The 20802-nt window shown below is 43.9% G+C and overlaps 1 long non-coding RNA gene across 1 annotated transcript; it reads right to left on the bottom strand.

The window, feature by feature from the left end:
• Positions 1-717: 717 nt before the first annotated feature.
• On the bottom strand, positions 718-5290 carry LOC129699795 (uncharacterized). Its single transcript, XR_008723938.1, has 2 exons — positions 3364-5290; positions 718-1723 (listed from the first exon to the last, which is right to left on the bottom strand). It is a non-coding gene; the product is annotated as an uncharacterized LOC129699795 (long non-coding RNA).
• Positions 5291-20802: the final 15512 nt, after the last annotated feature.

Genomic DNA, 20802 nt, shown 5'->3' with positions numbered 1-20802 from the left:
TATGCAGCATGGTCAGTGTAGTTTAAAAATGAGATACAGCCAGGAGCAGCCACTGGAGCCCTGGTGAAGAGTTTCCAAAGGTGAAAAGTTTGGAGCACTTGAATACCGGTTGCTTGTAAGGAATAAAGACTGTTCTTCCCAGGCTGTCACATCATGTTTCAGGACCTGGCTTGAATCCAGCACAGACCAATAGGATGAAGGTTTTGTCTTCCTTCTTGACAGCTTATCAGTCTCCAACTAAAATATATTTGGGCAACCTCAACTCAGTTTGGCTTGGCGTGAGTCCACAGAGAAAATCCTCTAATTGAACACAAATTGGCATGAAAAATCATTATCTCACTCAGGTTGGCAATGAGGGCAGCTGGAGTGGGAAACAGACAAGTTTATACTGGGAGCCGTAGGGGGTGCTCTGTTGAGATTTGCGTTATGGCACATTACTAAGTCAGAGTAAAAGGGGTTTCTGCAGTGTCCCTGATTTGGAACTGTCTGATGCTGACAATGAGTGCTTTCTAAATATGTGCACAAACACACACACAGAGCACTCTTTTACCTTGTTGGTGTACAGCAATACGCAGTCCACAATCCATTCTGTTCCCTCTATGTCGCAACTGGACTGTGTTAAGAGTTGGCAGGTGCATCTTTTATCACCTGTAGTAAAGACTGAGGAAACTAAAAGCCTTTCCATTGTGTTAAAATCGAAGTAACATTCCTAAAACCAGACTCACCCCGAGTTTAATAAGTAGATTTGCTGCCAACAATTTGACACTGCATCAGTTGTAAATATAACAGGCAATTTCTATATTTACTTATTAAGGGAACAATGCCAACACGTGTTTTCTATGAACAATTCACTTCTGGAAATAATAGTACATTACATATTGTATTTAAATAAAAGACTTTTGCCTTTGTCTCACAGCAGGTATTCTGGGCCTCCTTTTGCCTACAGCAATATCAATCGAAACAATCACCTGCAAATGATGCTCCTCTTTCAGACTTGACACAATACACTTATTATTTATGGCAATGTCCTAGCCACACACTATTTAGAAAACAATGTGGCCATTTTGCGAGCCAGTTATTTTCAATCTGCCCTTCCCTGGAGAATGGCTATTTCCCCCCCTCTTTCTTCCTCACCAATAAAATTTGAAAAATGTAATAATAATTTGATAGAGTTTTGAAGTAAATATCATAAAATCGGCACGGGGATGTAACACTGCACAGCGAGTCCATCATGTTTCCATAGCTATGTCAAAAGGGGTAAGGCTGCATTGATTTTAACTCCTCTGTGGTGCAGGTCAACATTGCACATGACAACAGAGGTAGCTTTGCAGATAATCTGCTCAAATGTTTGACTGAACCAAAAGAAGTTCATGATGGGGAGGAGTAGCATGAACCTTTCTTCAAACTGTACAGGCAGAATGATGGCCAATGGCAATCTCTGGGGATCCAGCATTTCTACCCGAGATAGTTCCCTGAGAGCAAACATTTCTGTTTCCTAACTGCTCACATGCGTACTTTCTTCACTGAATATCATGAAAGTAAATTGCTCATTGCTTCTTATATTTCACGTGTCCCAGTGTCAAAAGATACTGGGATGTTCATAGCATGTGAGTCATTAGGAGGTATGCTCCCCATATGTTCAATCTGAAGAAGGGTCTCGACCCGAAGTGTCACCTATTCCTTCCCTCCAGAGATGCTGCTGAGTTATTCCAGCATTTTGTGTCTATGTTCAGGAGACAAAATGGTATAATAAATAATAAGTAAATAAATGGCTAAGAACTTATTTTGCATAAGAGGTGATTTCAAGTGCAGCTTATTCCAATGTCGATGTGTGGGTCCTCTTTATAGTCAGATAAATAAATGACATATATGTACATTCATGCATTATGGAGATGGGAGTTGACGGAGCAGGGTTACACATCTACAAAGAAAATAACAGCATCCTTTATATAGCATCTTTTTACTTTCCTGAGAAACAAACCAGTATATTTAACGTAGAATTAATTGCTGTGCGCATTTACTCAGCGGCTTGTGAATAAACACACGAGCCATTTTAAATGCAGACGGGGCCTTCAAACAAGAATTAGATAAATCACCACTCATTCTGAGTGAGGATTGTTAGCCAAAATATCAGGAGCATTTTGGGTCCAGTTCAAGTTGTACAAAGTAAATTTAGATCTGCATCTGCCATCAGAACAGGCAGATGGTAACCTAGCTAGCTGAGACTCCTGCAATACCAAGGGAGTGCTGTATTGTCAGAAGTGCTGCCTTTTGGATGAAAAGTTAAACTGAGGGCCTGAATGCTTTCTCTAGTGGGTGTAAATGATCCATCTTGTGCAGAAGCGCTATAGAATTAGCCTGGTGGCCCTGCCAACAATTATCCCCCCCACCACCCAATGTAGTTAAAAGTAGTTTTTCGCTCAATGTCACCTTGCTGTTTATATATTAATTAGCTGCTACTTTAAGACTTCAAAGTACTTAAATGGCTAATAAGTGTTTGGGGATATTAGATGGGTCTACATTTAAATGTATATACTTCTGTTTTTTATAAGTGCTGCTGTGAATAAAAACAGAGCGGCCATTTTGTGGGTAGCTGGAACCCTCAGACAAGATGTCAGAGGTTACAGACTAAACATACAGAGCAAATCTGACAGCCATGAATTGTTACCTTTCACCCAATGCTTACTGCAGGCTTCAGCTGCAAAATTAGTGCCTGGTCAAAACCAAACAGGACAGACCTGTTGTCACCTTTGAAAGCTGCGTGTTATTTATTAATCCTTCCTATCCATTATAATTAAAAGCTTTCAATGGGTCTCTCCAGATGCCATTTGAAATGTACATCAATAAAGTATTGTCAGGGTTAAAGGAGCTCTCTATTAATTTTAGACTCTGGTTATCCCGCCTAATTATCATGCTACTGAAGGAAACAAAAACATAGAGGATGGTCTGGAATTTCCCAACACGTTAGCCATCACCTTTATGGCATTATTTTGAATGGGTGTACCGAGCCATGAAACAACCTATACGGAAAACGTTCCAACACCCCCAGACACATGGAAGCGTTTAACAGAGCTACATGAACACAAAATGCAAATCGCCTCCTCTCTTTCAGTCTGCAACAGACTCATCAGCTGCCTCCAATAAAACAGTTAAACTGAATAATGCTAACTTTCACGTACACCACACAAAGGAATCCTTCAGGGTTTTTGGTCTCTTGCGACATCAACGGAGCACTTTAGCCATCACTATGAATTAGTGTAAGGCCTGGTAATGTACCTTTAAATATGTGAGGCCTTTGAAGGCAGTTAGAGGTCAAACCCGTAGCCATATATGTACAACCTTTGAACATTTATTTTCACTTACCACTCCAGTGGCTGAAATTGGCACGCAAATATGGTGTATTGTTTCACCGTGACTTTTCAGCTTTCAAATTATTGCAGTCATCAATATACTTAACATCAGGAAAAAAAGTTTCCCATAATGTCATATAGCATAATGAAGTGGCAAAGTGACAGTGATACTTGGATCTGTTTTTCTATAATGCAAAAACATTTGTTGGTTTGCGAGCTATTCTACACTGTTAATTAGGATGTGCAACCCACCACAACGTTGCGTTTCTTTGGACCTGTGATCTCGATGGTCGTATTTATATAGCACGGCAGGCATGGCGATGACTGCGAAACGTACAATGGAATTCCAGGCATGCAAGGATGGCAAGGAACCAGAATGTCCTGCTTAATGTACAAAGAGCAACGCATGAACAGGCATTGCTGGCCCCGCACATGTGCACAGCATTCCCAAATAATGTGCACATAACCCCAGATAGACCAACGCTGATGAAATGATACACAGCGCAAAGCAAGCTATTTTCTTTGGAGATAAAAAGCTGTCATAACAGACTAGTATCAACATGTCCTTAACACAGGTCAGTACATCACTTGGCCATGTTATAGCTCTGCCTGTCTGATAGTGGGGAAGTATGTGTGGATGGGTCAGAATGAATGTGCTGCTTACTCCAGACATATCATATGGCTAGACACAGCACTGACAGAGCCCTTGACCTTACTGACTGACCTGTTTAATAAAGTGACCATTTCTAGTTACAGACAAAAATACTTCCAGCCCATAGCCGGCTTCCCCTCTTGGGTCTCCGCAGCCAGATGTATGTCTCTATCACTGGAGCGTGAAGATAAAGAGGACAGCGTAAGGAACATGCCATTCAAAAAAAAAAGCCGTCCAGCTCTCAGTGACCAAGGTCATGTTGTCTGCAATGAATTCACTGCCATTTGAAAGCATTATTAGATCGATGGGCCTGCCTCCACTGAAGACAAATAAACCAAAAAGAAAGATAAGATTTCACAACTGCCCTGTAGGATCCTATTAATCCCGCACACTGTTGTGAAGAGTATATATTATTAACCGTTTGTGACCAGTCTACACTGCCTGGAGGGACTTTGAATTCTCTAGTGTAAAAAAAATTGCTTTGTTATGAATTACTACAATTTAGTTGCATTTACAAAAAATAAATTGTTGGAACGTAGTTTATATTTCGTGAAGACTTAGAGATTACGGAGCTGACATCAGTTGGCTCTTAGCAACCAGCATAAGCTACTATTCCACAGACTGGATTACTTACAGTTAAAGCTGCAACTAAATTCAAAGAATCAAATCTCGGAGTAAAATGACCAGGAGATTTCTTTCCTTCCATAACCATATGCTTGTTTTTTTCAACTATGATCTCTAAAGATTTGCTTTCATATCCTATCAATTCCCCTCTTTGAAGGGGTTAGCTGGACAGGAATCTTTTTCGTGGAAGGAAAAAGTTTAACATGGGAAAAACCCGTTCAAAGTTAGTTGCTGATGTTGTAAAGACAGTGATACTAAGATATTACGGCACAGAGTATTGAACTGCTCCTATTCACCTTCCAGTAGGTAGCTACGGAAGAGGATGGGTAGAGGCCTGGGAGGTCAAAAGGTCATAGGTGATAGGAGCAGATTTAGACCATTTGGCACATCAAGTCTACTCCGCCATTAAATCATGCCTGACCTGTGTCTGCCTCCTCACCCCATTCTCCTGCCTTCTCCCCATAGCCCCGACACCCGTACTAATCAAGAATCTAAAACTATCTCTACCTTAAAAATATCCATTCACTTGGCCTCCACAGCCTTCTGCAGAACAAAGAATTCCACAGATTCACCACCCTCTGACTGAAGAAATTCCTCCTCATCTCGTTCCTAAAGGAACATCCTTTAATTCTGAAGCTATGACCTCTAGTCCTAGGCTCTCCCACTAGTAATTTATTTGACAAAATAAGATTTGTATATTTTTCCGTCCAAATGTGAAAATAATTAAAATTATTTTTAAAAAAAAGCAAATTAATGAACAATAAACAAAGATTTAACTGTAAATTCTTTTTTCAAAGAAGAATCTATGCAATAACCAATATCAATGGACCAATGGTCAGTGTTTGAATATTTGATCTTCTCAAATGCAATTTCTTTCAACTATTGCAAGCTTGAAAGTTTAAAAAAATGTTGCATCCTCACTGAAAATCATTGTCAATACAATAATATCATGTAAATCCTAGCAGACTGCAGCTTGTTGGTGACGCCAAAATGCGCTCAGATGTAGACCTTGAATTTTGTAGTCCTTTTTCTCTTAGAAGCAGCTACAACCAGACTATATATTGCTTATACAGCTCGCTACAGTTCTCTGTCGCAGTGTCAATTCCCGGCCACACCAAACACACACTTTATAGCGAGCAAAAGCTGTGTCTGCAAGAAGCAGGTATATGTAACCGCATGGATCAATATGTGAACTCACCAAAGGTCATCAATTCTCAATTGATCCTCACTGGGTTCTCTGGTAAAAGAGAAATGGCGCAGCAAACCAGTGACCCTTTGTTCCAATTAGACTTTGGTTGCCGTACAGTAATGCCCCTGTCCCACTTAGGAAACCTGAACGGAAACCTCTGGAGACTTTGCGCCCCACCCAAGGTTTCCGTGCGGTTCCCGGAGGTTTTTGTCAGTCTCCCTACCTGCTTCCACTACCTGCAACCTCCGGCAACCACCTGCAACCTCCGGGAACTGCACGGAAACCTTGGTTGGGACGCAAAGTCGCCAGAGGTTTCCGTTCAGGTTTCCTAAGTGGGACAGGGGCATAAATGAAATAGGGAACACCATAGAATAGAATAGAATAGAATAGAATAGAATAGAATAGTTTCTTTGTTGTCATTGTAACATGAACCATGTACAACGAAATTTAAAAATGTCAGCCAGTCAGTGCACCATTCAAACATTTCTAAAAGCTAACGATACATACAAGATAAAATATTAAAAGATAAACAACTAAAATAAATATCACGAAAATAGCACGCATAAACACCCAACCCTCCATCCTTCTGTCAATTTCACAGTGTACCACAGTCCCTTACTATGTCTCGCCCCTGCGTTCCTTGGCGGCTACATTTAGTGCTTTTATAGCAGTGGGGTAAAAACTGTTTTTTAGTCTGTTCGTCCTTGTCCTTGTAGATCTGTACCGTCTGCCTGACGGCAACAGTTCAAACAGGGAGTGTCCGGGGTGGGAAATGTCCTTTATGATACTCTGGGATTTTTTGATGCAGCGGGAACTGTGTAAGTCCTCCAAGGTAAGGAGAGGGCAGCCAACAATCCTCTGGGCATTGTCAATGGCCCTCTGGAGCGCTTTTCTCTGAGCCGCTGTGCAGCTGGTGTACCACACGCATACACAGTATGTTAGTATGCTCTCAATGGAGCACCGATAAAAGGACAGCAGCAGTCCTTTTAAATTAGCTAAATTAGCAATGTTAACTATGCCTTGCAAATGCTGCTATCTGTGTGTGTGTGTGTGTGGTGTTGTGTATCGTGGCAGCATATCTTTAAGGGCCTGTCCCACTTGGGCAACATTTGCGCGTCATTTACGCAACATCATTTACACGTCATGATGCACAACGCGTACGTGATGCATGCATGTGGCCCATTATGCGCGCATGGTGCGTGATGACGTAGGCAGTGACGCGCGGTCGCGCACGGTGCCCCAGGATTTCGGGATGTACAAACTCTTTGGGCGCAAATGACGCCCAAGTGGGACATGCCCTTTTAGGATTCGAAAGGGCTTCATAGCATGTTCAAGGGATGAGCAGAAACTCCATTGCACACAAAAAGCTGAAGTAACTCCGAAGATAGACGCAAAATGCTGGAAGTAACTCAGCGGGGCAAGCAGCATCTCTGGAGAGAAGGAATGGGTGACCCAAGGGTCTCGACACGAAATGTCGCCCTTTCCTTCTCTCCAGAAATGCTGCCTGCCCCGCTGAGTTACTTCCAGCATTTTGCGTCTATCTTCGGTTTTAACCAGCATCTGCAGTTCCTTCCTACACAAGTTCCATTGCACAATTGGATCTTATTCTGCTGACCTCACTCCAGGTCCCATTGACCACTTGGGAACTACAGTATGTGGACTACCAGGTAAGCATTACAGTTTTAAATGCTCTTTCTCACTTTTATTATTCTTTCTTTGCTAGATCCCTCCCCCCCCCCTCCACTCTGTATTCGTCTCCACCCCTCCAGTCCACTGAGATATCTATGTTCATCTCATTCTGACTTCCCAACTTCCCAGAGTTATTGATCCACCTCTAGCAGAGGAGACCAAACTCCGAATCGAGATAATTCCTCCCAACCTCTCCATCCTTCTGCCACTCCCTTCCTTTAAGTCACACATTGGTTCTTTAGTAAATTCGTTGTGTGACCTAATGTTCCTTTCATGCTGTTTTAATCTATTTTACTTCGGAGTCATGTGAGTGACTACGTGAAGAACCCCGCTAGGACGCAAGCGTGTCATATCGCTACACGCATTGCAACGAATCACAGCAGGGGGAGGACGTCCCCTTTAGCGGCAGAATCAAAAAGCTGACAACAGCAGGTAAGGGACTCTGCGTTTTTCCAGCTTACCTTGCAGGTGGGAAAATGGACAGAGCGACTAGAAGGAAGGCTGCGAAAAAGCTGGAGGGGAGAACCGCGGAGTTGCGGGCAGCCAGCAGCAACAGCAGCAGCCGACGGCACGCCAATCTCCCAAAGTAGGATCAGCTGTGCCCGATTTCGCTCCCGCACCGGCAAAATCCACTCCTCGGCCGGGCGGGAAAGCGAAGCTAAAGACGAATCGAATGCCAGACTCAGACGAGCCTGACTTTGAGCAGCCGCGAGCGGCCAGTGCCCGTGAGCACCGGGGCCGGTTGGAGCGGTTGCAGGATAACGAGCAGCCGGGAGCTGCCAGTGCCTGAGAGCATTAGAGCCAGTTGGACCAGCTGCAGGACGAGGAACAGCCGCGAGCGGCCAGTTCCCGTGAGCACCGGGGTCGGTTGGTCCGGCTGCAGGAATTGGAGCAGCCGCGAGTGGCCTATGCCCGAGAGCATAAGAGCCAGTTGGAGCGGCTGCTGGAGGAGATCCTCCAAAGTGGCAGACTCCGGGAGATGGAGGCTAGCCACAGTGGGCAATCAATAAGCCCCACAGCGGTACCCCTTGTGGGGCTGCATAGTGTCTCTTCCTCATCAGAGGAGAACACGGAGGATCAGTGCTGGGCTGACACTGAACAGGGCAGGGAACTACATACCCCCAGTAAGCCTGGGGTGAAAGAAAATATGCTGGACATGGTAACCCAGTTCTTCCAACCAGACCAAACCGGGGAAGACCTGGAGCCTAAGATAGCGGCTAGTATTGATTACATGTCCTTTAATCAATTACAGACACAGGCTCTATCAGACACCATGGCACGGCATTTACCTCCAGGTAACTGCAAGTCATTACATGTTCCGAGTGTAAACCAGCGCATCTGGAAGCATGTGGGGACAGCAATTCGAACCAGTGATTTAAAAATTCAAAAGGTCCTAAAAACATTAATGGCAGGAATAACAGCTTTTGCCCGTACTTTGAAGGAGCAAGATATGACCCAAGACCACCAGGATGCACTGGCTCTATTGTGCAGTATGAGTTGAATAACATTAGGAAAAGTGCAATCCAACGAGCATTGGACCCCAAATTTGCCGGCCTTTGTAAACCAGGAACCTCCAAACCGTCAATTCTATTGTTTGGAGGGGATTTACCCAAACAAGTTAAGGAACTGGATGAAGAGGCGAAAACGCTGGGGCTCATAAAGGCAGCCACCAAAACATACTTCGGCAAAAAATATCAGCCCTACGGACCTCCCAGACGGCCAACACAAATCGCAGGGAGCACAAAAACCAGGAGCACCCAACAGCGGTCTTTTTTAGGGCATGGCCCAGAACGACCGCCCTGGAAAATGCGCCAGCCTCCAACCCAAGAACAGACCCAAACAACGGCGCCTCAACATCCACGAAAGATGACGAGGAAATAACACACCTACCACTGGTAACCATGGGGGTAGGTGGGTCTGGTTCCTTAAAAATTAAAGGGAGCACGGAAGTTGGAGGGAGGTTAGGATATTATTTGGATGCATGGAATAAGATAACTCTAGACACTTACATTCTAAGCAGTATCCAGGGTTATACCATAGAATTTATACTAAAACATAACCCACCAGTACAGCATGCACCGAACCGAACATTCGTGCTCACAAGCATAGAAAAATCTAAAGCACATGCTGAACTACAATGACTACATAAAAAAGGAGTAATTGAACACACCCAACATGAATCACAGGAATTCGTGTCCAATATCTTTATAAAAAACACGAAAGATGGTGGTTGCCGCATCAACATCGATTTGACAATTTTAAATACCTTTGTACAATATATTAATTTCAAAATGGAAACCTTTGTTACTGCTAAGCAATTAGTTTCCGTAGGCTACTATATGGCAAGCATTGATTTAAAAGATACAGTACCCATCAGAGGTGACCACAGATGTTATTTGAAATTCAACTGGATAGGACAGTTATGGCAATACAGGGCACTACCAAATGGGCTAACTTCAGCCCCCAGGTTATTCACAAAAATTTTGAAACCAGCCTTGGCGTTACTGCGAAAACAAAAACATATGGTAATGGCATATCTGGATGACATATTTATTGTTGGCAAAACTTTGGAATTAGCTAAACTAGCAGTAACAGCCACGAAACAACTGTTCGAAGAACTGGGATTCATCATCCATCCAGTTAAGTCTAAATTAACGCCTTCAACAAAAATGGACTACCTGGGGTTCACCATTAACTCGGTTCACATGTCAGTGACTTTGCCGATAGAAAAGGCTACAGCCTTAAAAGAGGCTTGCAGCAAAATCATTGACATCACCAAACCCTCCATTGGACTGGTAACCAGGATAATTGGGAAAATAGTGGCCGCATTTCCAGCCACACAATTCGGACCTTTACATTATCGAAATTTACAGAGAGCAAAAATAAGAGCACTCAAAATTAATGGGGGCCATTTTGACAGGCCAATGGAGCTACCTACAGAAGCCATTGCAGAACTAAAATGGTGGGAACACAACATTAGGCATTGTTCCAACCCACTAATTATCAGCAACCCGTCTATGGTACTACAAACTGATGCCAGTGCACTTGGTTGGGGAGCCACCAATTCCATCTCGAGCTGTGGAGGGAGATGGAATGCACAGGAAGCATCATTATTAAAAGCACGGGGTATAAACTACCTGGAAATGTTAAGTGCATTCCATGGCCTTAAGTCATATTGTTCGGGGTTAAATCACCAGCATGTTAGACTACAAATTGACAACACCACCGTGGTAGCATAAATCAACCATATGGGTGGAAACAAATCGACATCATGTGACAATCTGGCTAACACAATTTGGCAATGGTGCATCCAGAGGAATATTTGGATATCAGCTACCTACTTACCAGGAAAACTAAATTTAGTGGCAGACACCAGGTCATGCAAATTCAATGAAAACACTGAATGGATGTTGGATAAACATGTATTTGCTGAAATTACAGCATGGTATGGAACACCAGATATCAATCTTTTCGCATCTAGGCTAAATCACCAGTTACCAAGTTATGTTTCATGGGAACCAGACCGTGGGGCAGCAACTACAGATGCATTTTCGCTGCATTGGGGGAAATTGTTTATTTGTGCATTCCCTCCTTTCTGCCTCATCAGTCGGGTACTAAGGAAAATACAACAAGACTCTGCATCTGGGATTCTTATAGTACCCGATTGGCCTACTCAACCATGGTTCCCGGTGATACTAGACATGGCATTAGAACCGTGCATCACCATTCAACATAGACCAAATTTACTGGTCCCCATCCAGTAACACAGGAAAGTCACCCCTGTCATAAACATACCAACTTATTAATTTGTAGAGTCTGAAAGCGTCTCTACAACACATGGAACTCACGGACCAAACAATGGACATGATTGCATCGGCCCACAGACAGTCCACCAAAAAACAGTACTTGGTGCACATCAAGAAATGGGGGAAGTACTGTCACAACAATAACCTCAACCACAGGTCCAACAATATTCCGTCTGTTCTGGAATTTCTGGCCAGTCTACACTATGATGAGGGGCTCAGCTACAGTGCCATCAACTGTGCCAGAAGTGCTCTGTCAAACTACCTATGGCAAGGAACAGAGCGGCATTCTGTAGGGACTCACCCCCTGGTAACCAAACTAATGAGGGATTCCCCCAAGAACCAGGTACGCCCAAATTTGGGACGTGAGCATTGTATTGACCATGTTGAGAAACGGGTCTCCACCAACAGCTCTGTCCCTAGAGAAACTAACTATGAAAATGGTCATGCTGATGGCTTTGGGCACGGCACAAAGGGTCCAGTTGCTACAAAAACTAAGGCTGGACAACTTGACCACTTCATCTGGGAATTTGATTTTTCTTATCCATGACTTAATAATACAGAACAGACCGGGAACAGCAGGACAAAAAATAGAATTCAGGCCCTACCCGACGGATGACCGCCTCTGTGTAGTAACTCATTTACTATTATACATTGAACAGACAAGAATCATCAGAGGGAAAGAAATGGCACTGTTAATTAGCCACAAACAGCCACTTAAAAAGTAACAGCCCAGACCATCTCACGATGGCTAAAACAGGTCCTAATGAAGGCAGGAGTAGATACTAACGTTTTTAAATCTCACTCTACCAGGGCTGCAGCTACATCAGCAGCAAAACAGTTGGATGTTCCTATGGACCAAATCCTCAAGACTGCAGGATGGTCAACGGAAAGAACGTTCCAAAGATTTTATCATAAACCGGTCATAGAGCCTGGAACATTTGCAGAAACACTTTTAAGTTCTTTAATATGATTTTACCCATAAATAGGGGCTATGATTTGGATTTAATAAAACATTTTTCATTGTTTCAAGATCGTATTGATATCTAATGATGTTAACACTATTCTCCCCACAATCAAGACGAAGTGAGGCATGGACTCGTTCCACGGCATAGAATCACAGAGCTTTAAAATCTTCACGTAGTCACTCACGTGACTCCGAAGTAAAATAGTAAGATTAAACGAGAGCTTACCAGTTTGAAGTTTGATCTTTATTTTATTAGTATGAACGTTGAGGGAATATGTGCCCTCCACTCCCACCCTTGATCATATCCTGAACTGGTATCTCTTCTCTAATCTTACTATGTTTAATCATTATAGTTATCTGTGATTCCACGGCTGCTTTGAAGAATAACACGCATGCGTCCTAGCGGGGTTTTTCACGTATTCCCTCAACGTTCCTCCTCATAAAATAAAGATCAAACTTCAAACTGGTAAGTTCTCGTTTAATCTTACTATTTTGTGTCATAACATTCCTCTGTTTAAGACACTTTATTGGAGTGAATTAGTTAACATTCATCATTGAGGATCTAGATAATATGTACTAGCCAGTGTATTATTCAAGTAGGTATTATGAATCTAATGGTGGACAACGTGACTACAACTTTGCAGGTGCCCTGGTTACCTGGTTACTGACCCTGGTTACGTAAGCTGTCTGTTTATTCCAATAGAATTAACTCTGCATAGTAATCAGTAGCAGCGTGTCTTGCTGGTCTTTGTTGCCCACTCTGGGGTGGAAAGGAACAATTTGAGTTTCCATTGTTGGAATAAAGCACAAAGCAGGAAATCAACTCCTGACACTCAGTGGTCTGAACTACTCAAATCCTAATCGGTTAATCCTCAAGGGAACTCAAATGGTATTTTGCTTCCTTTGAAAAGACCGAATGAAGTGTCTTTTATATCCACTTACACCACTTGTTAAGTAGCCTCCTGATTAACTCTAACTCTTTAACATGGCTCCAAAAAGAAATGGAAAGAAGGGGGGGGCAGTGTTTATATAATGCCATTCCTAAGTTCAGGACTCCAAAAGTCATCGAATAAACCCTCCCTTCTTTCCCCTACTTGCAGGACTGAGACCTTCTGTGCACCAACATTCACAACAGGGAGGGATTGAATTAATACTTGACTAAGGATTTGATAACATAAATGAAACCAGGATTCCTTATTCTGTGTAGGGAGAAACTGCAGATGCTGGTTTTCACCAAAACATCACCCATTTGGAGGGATATGGCCCAAGCGCAGGCAGGTGGGACTAGTGTAGCTGGGACATGTAGGCCGGTGCGGGCAAGTTGGGCCGAATGGCCTGTTTTCACATTGTATCACTCTTTGACACGATGACTCAATTTCCTTCTCTCCAGAGATGCTGCCTGTCTCGCTGAGTTACTCCAGCATTTTGTGTCTGTCTTCCTTATTCTGTGATCCAATCCAATTCTGAAGTCCGATGAGAAACATCTTGTGCTGAGTGACCTGGTCACCCTTACATGGCCACAGGCTCTATTGGCTGTGAGAGTTCACCTTCAAGCCCTGCCAGTTATAAATAGCTGAAATTGCAGCTTCCTCTTTGAGTTAACATTCACTTATGGGTTCCCACTCCTCTTCGCACAAGTGTAAGCCTGTGTAAACCCTTTCCACCATCTCTGTGTGGTATGTCTGGACCACTCTCATTGGCATGATATGCAATATAGTCTTACATAGAAGTGAACAGCACAGGAGCATCTGTCTGTGCAAACATGATGCCAGGTTAAAATAATCTCCTCTGCCTGCATGTGATCGATTTCCCTTCATTCCCTGAACATATATGTGTCTATCCAGAAGCCTCATATATGCCAATATCATATCTGCCTCTATCACCACCCCTGGCAGCACGTTCCAGCTACCTACCCCTCGATGTGTAAAAAAAGCTGCCCACGCATCTCCTCCAAATTTTTACCCCTGAACTTAAAGTTATGCCCTCTAGTCTTTAACTTTTTAATCTTGAAGCTATACCGTCTACTCTGTGACTTGTCCATCTTGGGAAAAAGGTTCTCTGACCAGGACTGCACACTATACTCAAAATGCCATCTCACTAAAGTCCATTGAAGCTGATGCACATGTCTTCTTGACTCTTATACTCAAAGCACCAACCCATGAAGGTAAGTGTACCATATGCCATCTTTACCACTTTATCTACTTGTGTTGCCACTTTCAGAGAGCGATGGTATTTTGCTTCCTTTGAAATGAGCGAATGAAGTGTCTTTTATATTTGTCTTGAATATCAACGCGGTTAAAGGTATAATTTTACATTCAACCTCCCAAAGAGCAAAACCATATACTTGCTCAGATTAAACTCCAAGTGCCATTTCTCCACCCATTTCTCGAGGTGATCTATAATCCTGTATATACTTTGGCAGTCTTCCTCACTGTCTCCAACTCCACCAAAGTTGCTGTCATCTGCAAGTTTAATAACCAACTCATCTCCATTTAAATCCAAGTCATTAATGTATCACAAACAACAGACGTCTCAGCACAGAATCCTGTGGAACTGCACTGGTCAAAGATCTACATCCAAAGGAATACCCTTACACCACAACCCTCTACCTGATTTGAGTAAGAGAGCTCTGAATCCAAATGACTACATCACTGTGGATCCCATGCATCTCAATCATCTGGATCAAGATTAACTTTAGCAAATGCCTTCCTAAAATCCAGGCAGACAAAATCCACTGCCCTAACCTCGTTGATCACCTTCAGCACCTCCTCAAAAAATCTCCATCAAGTTTGTGAGACATTACCTGCTGCAGACAAAGCCAAGCTGATTTCCCTAATTAGCCCATTCTCTTCCAAATGGGAGTAAAGGGCCTGTCACGCAGAATCCTCTTGAAGAGCTTCCCTATTACTGCTGTGAGGCTCAGCGGCCTACAGTTTCCTGGATTATCACTACTAACCTTCTTACACAAAGGGTTAACATTGGGCACTCTCCAGTCCTTGGGGATCTCACCCATGGTTAGGGAAGATACAATGTTCTTCAAGTCAAGTCAAGTTCAAGTGAGTTTATTGTCATGTGTCCCTGTATAGGACAATGAAATTCTTGCTTTGCTTAAGCACACAGAAAATAGTAGGCATTTACTACAAAACAGATAAATGTGTCCATATACCATGATATAAATATATACACACATGAATAAATAAACTGATAAAGTGCAAATAGCAGAAAGTGGTTATTAATAACCAGAGTTTTGTCCGAGCCAGGTTTAATAGCCTGATGGCTGTGGGGAAGTAGCTATTCCTGAACCTGGTCGTTGCAGTCTTCAGGTTCCTGTACCTTCTACCTGAAGGTAGCAGGGAGATGAGTGTGTGGCCAGGATGGTGTGGGTCTTTGATGATACTGCCAGCCTTTTTGAGGCAGCGACTGCGATAAATCCCCTCGATGGAAGGAAGGTCAGAGCCGATGATGGACTGGGCAGTGTTTACTACTTTTTGGAGTCTTTTCCTCTCCAGGGCGCTCAAATTGCCGAACCAAGCCACGATGCAACCGGTCAGCATGCTCTCTACTGTGCACCTGTAGAGGCCCTGCAATTCCCTTTCTTGCTTCCCACAATAAGCTGGCATAGATTCCATCAGGGCCTAGAGATTAATCAATCTTAATGGTCTTCAAGATGCCCCAACACCATTCCCTCCAGATCTCAAACTGCCCTAGCATATGAACACCTCCCACTAATAATCCCCCAAGTCCTTCTTCTTGGTGAACACAGAAGCAACATACTTGTTCAGTACCTGGCCAACATCATCTGACTCCAAGCATGATTTCCCTCTTTCATCCTTGAGTGGTCCTCCTACCTTCTCCCTGGTTACCCTCTCTGCTTTTTAATGGACATCTAAAAAGCCGTGGTATTTTCTTTAATATGGTGCACAAACCAGCTCCTCACACCCCCAGGGGTCCCAGTTGTAGTAGTCTCTTGTTTATTTGGATAGCTGAAGTGCTCTTTTAATGTTTTTTTTTTTTAACTCCGTGGCTTTTGAGTCTTCAATCATTTGGAGTCTATTTATTACCATGCTGTGAATATTATTGCCTTCAGCATCATTAAAATTAGAAAAGATTGTGAAACTTTGCAAATGCATCTCTCTCTCTCTCTTTTTTTTCCCTAAGACTTTATTCGACACAACAAATGATACAACAGATCAAGTCATAACCAAAGGTTACACAAAAAAGCCGGAGAAACTCAGCGGGTGCAGCAGCATCTATGGAGCGAAGGAAATAGGCAACGTTTCGGGCCGAACCAACAGAGGTCACGTGATAATACAGCCCTGTCCCGCTAATGGCATCCCTCTTGTGTCACTAAAATACCATGGAGTGCCAAAATAAAACAAATATAAAAATATAAACTGTAATCTGAATGTGAATGGAATAACCTGCCGACCCATCCCTGGCTCCCACTGTCTCTCCTGCCAGTTAGAGCTCCGGCTTCTGAACCTACTCCCTGCTTGCAAAGTGCACCAGCGAGCCCTTCTTCACCCACTGCAAGTTCCTGTTACATAACTATTGCTTTGGCTCACATTGTAGACCCTGAGAACAGCTCATTGATTGGGTTGCTGCATCCTCCTCTCTCCACCTCTCCCCCCCCACACCTCCACCTCCTCTCACCTCCTCCCCCTTCGAAAATCTTCAAAAATCTCACATCTGTGCCCAAATTTGACAATGAATGGCCAATATTATTTCTTTAGAATTGGGCTTTTCATTTCAAAAAACAATATTCCTTTGTAAGATTTCCATCAAGGTATTCCCGCTTACGAGAAATGAGTTATTTTTTGTTCATTCAAAGGTAAGCTTGGGGGGAATGGTGAAGGGAAATAAAAGGTGGCAGGACTGTTTGCTAAAATATTACGTTAGGATCTGTCAGTTGACAGTTCATTCAGTGGAAACATTGTAAGAGGCTTTGTAACTGCCCCATGCAGGCTGATTGTTCAAGACCTGCATCAATGAAACACGCTTTACAGTAAAAAAAAAACATAATCCAACTGAGAAGAAACATTTGTTTGTAACAGATGAGGAAATAAAGATAGTGTCCACACTTTGAGCACAAGGCACCTTTGCTTGTGAATTGCAGGGTCATGCTGCCTTCATCTCTGACACACACCACACACAGTATATTTTCTAGTGAGAGCTATGCCAGCCATCAAACTGAAAGAAGGACCAGGTTGTACGATGTTTAGTGCTGGGCAGGGATATGCATGGTTAGCTCATCACAGTCATGTTCAGTGTGTAACACTGATAGCACCAAATTGGGATGCATTGATGGAGCTCAGGTCAAATGTGCATCCATGACATTGTTCTGTTATCATGGAGGCATTACCTTTATGTCAGCCAGCATGGTGCTATCTCCAGTCCATTTCCTCAACCTCACCTCTTAGACCTTTCTCTCTCCTCCCAGAACTAGGAGAGGGTTTCATTTGTCCCCAACTTACATATTCCATGGATCATCCTCTACATATTTTCCATCATCCCCAACATGATGCCACCAGCAAATGGATCTCGAGCAAAAGTCAAGGAACTCAGCAGGTCAGGCAGCATCTATGGAAGAAAATGGAGAGCATAGTTATCAGGTTTGGACCCTTCTTCAGATTTCCTCCAACATTGTTTTTTTCTGCACTAGATTCCAGCACCTGCAGTTTCTTGTGTTATCAAATGTATCATTTCTTTTCTGTATCATTCAGCATTTCAAAGGGAGCTCTTTTCCCTAAAGTTCGGTCGGTGGGGGCGCTGCAAGCCGGCGCCCTGTCAGCAGCGTGTCCGTTTTTTTTTCCAACTTTTTTTGTTTTTTTAGTATGTTTTAAAGTATGTTTTTTGTGTTTCTTTGTGTGTCTTGTGTGGGGGGTGGTGTGGGGGAAACCGTTTTGGTCGCCTCCCCCATGGAGAGGCGACTTTTTCCAGATTGCCTCCCCCGTGGCCTAACAACGAGGATCGGGCGGCCTTTCCCGGAGACGAGCCCGGTGTTTCATCAGCGGGCGCAGCGTGGACTCTCGGCGTGGAGTGGGCGAGCCCTCGCTGGGGCTCGCCGGAGGGGAGCGCTCTGTCTCGCTGGCCCGCGACAGCCGGCAGCCTGAAGCTGCGGTCTGCAGAGTTTCAGCTGGCGCGGCGTCTGCAGCCCAGGATCCCTCGTGGGAGACCCGGGAGAAGAAGAAGCTTCCACCACCGGCCCGCGGCCAACTTCTACCGCGGACCCGCCGTGGACTTACCATCACTACTGGAGGGGAGCTTCGACCGCCGGCCCTGCGGTCTGCGGTGCTTCTGGCTGCGGCGGGGACTTTAAATCTTCGACCGCCGGCCTGCAGCCTACACCAACCTGAAGCCGCGGTCTCCGGTGGGGAAGAGCCGATCCTGGACTGACTCTGGACTCTGGTCCCGACCACGGGGGGAAATGGAGGAGGACTGGCCAAATTGTGTGTCTTCCACCAGAGTGATGAATGCTGTGGTGGATGTTTGTGTTAAATTTTTATTGTGTATTCTGTGTTCTTTATCATTGTACCGCTGCTGACAAATTCATTTCACTTGCACTTTATGTGCAATGTGACGAATAAAACTGATTGTATTGTATTGTATTGTAAGTGGTATAATTAATTCTTCCATCTGCACCAATACTACTCCCAAGCCATCTCCTATGCAACCACAGGAAATTCCAACACCAATCCTTCTACAAACTCCCTTCTTTCCTTCATGTCACCCAAGGCAACCAATGAATTACACAAACATCTTTCGAAATAGTGCACCTTATCTGTGGATCATTGTGTGATTTCTTTACCTAAGGGAGACCATATGCAATTGGGTCTTTTCAGTCTGTTAGTAACCCCAAGCTCTCATCCACCTGTCACTTTCATTCCCTATCCCATTCCCACTCTGGCCTCTGTCCATTGGGATTCTGACCACTTCCAATAAATGTAACACGGACAACACTGCATCTTCTAACAGCATATTAAAGCATTGGTTGCTTTGTGAACTGAGAGATGATCTATATACAAACCTAGAACATCAGGCAACATAGAGTCTGGTATCATGGTTGTAGTTGCACATAATGCCATCTGTATCAAATTCTCTGGAAAAATATGAAGGTGATCTGTTAGGGGCACATTGTGTAGAAACAAAGAACTGCAGATGCTGGTTTATACCAAAGGTAGACACAGAGCGCTGGAGTAACGCAGCGGGTCAGGAAGCATCTCTGGAGAAAAAGGATAGGTGATGTTTCAGGTTGCGACCCTTCTTCAGGGTCTGAAGAAAGGTCCCGTGCAGAAATGTCACCTATCCTTTTCCTCCAGAGATGTTGGCTGACTCGCTGAGTTACTTTGAAGATGGGTCAACAGACCCTGAAGAAGGGTCTCTGAAGAAGGGGCCTGACCTGAAACACAACCCATCCTTTTTTCTCCAGAGATGCTGCCTGGCCCGCTGAGTTCCTCCAGCTATTTGTGTCTATCTTCAGTGATCCGAGGGGTCTGTTTCCACCCTGTACCTCTAAATTAAACTAAACTAAAACTGTGCCTCAGGAGACCATTGGCATTGCTCTAAAGCAGTGGTTCTTAACATGGGGGGTTGTTACCCCCTATGGGGGTCGTTTGTGGCTTTCTGAGGGTCATGAAGGGGACACAAATAATGTATCAATTTATTGAGCCCATGTTTAGGAACCTAACAAAGATACATACCACATACAGTATTTTGTTCACAAATGCGCGTACTGGTGCCAAAAAGGTTAAGAACCGCTGCTCTAAAGTGATGGTTCCGCAGTGTAGGAGAACAGGTTGCCAGACGAACATAACAACCACAAGCCCTGGGTCTTGATACCACAATCTGGGTCTACGCAGCAAATATTGGGCGTCCCACCACAGAACCCAGTTGCTGGGTGGCTTCTGCTCGTGTTGCCTCAGTAGCTGAGACGATGGCCAACAAATGACACATCAAGGTTAGCTTTGCCTAGATGCAAATAGAGTTACTGTCCCTACCATCACAGAAAGAAAGAGCTCTAGGTTCTGCACAAAGCCCAGTGCTAGGTTGGAGTTGCTTCTGCCAGTGCACGCAGGCTTCTGCCAGGGCACCAAGCGGTTTAATGTGCATATCGGCCAAATCTCTTCTGGCTGGGAAGGAACTGCAGATGCCGGTTTAAACTGAATATAGACACAAAATGCTGGAGTAACTCAACGGGACAGAAACCCTCCTATCCATGCTCCCTTTGTCCTGTACTTGTTTAAAGCCTGCAGTTTCCCCAGCTCTGATGTATGCTTAGCAACTTGAAACCTTATATTTTGACAGATGCTGCCCTTTTGATAGTTTCCAGCAGTTTCTTCTTGGTTTAAGGGCTTCTCTGTGACAATGCTAACATTTGCAGAGAATGGGGCCAATAGATATGTCATAGTAAGGCAAGCCAGACTGGCCTGGGAACGATATCTCATCTAATGGTTCCGATTGTAATCATGTATTGTCTTTTGTCTCGTCAGCAGCGGCCTCTGCAGCCCGTCTGCGTTTTTATTATTTTT

This window comes from Leucoraja erinacea, chromosome 8 (assembly GCF_028641065.1).
Source record: "Leucoraja erinacea ecotype New England chromosome 8, Leri_hhj_1, whole genome shotgun sequence".
NCBI lineage: Eukaryota > Metazoa > Chordata > Chondrichthyes > Rajiformes > Rajidae > Leucoraja > Leucoraja erinaceus.
Note: the sequence above shows the minus strand (reverse complement) of the source record. Positions and strands in the feature narration are given on the sequence as shown.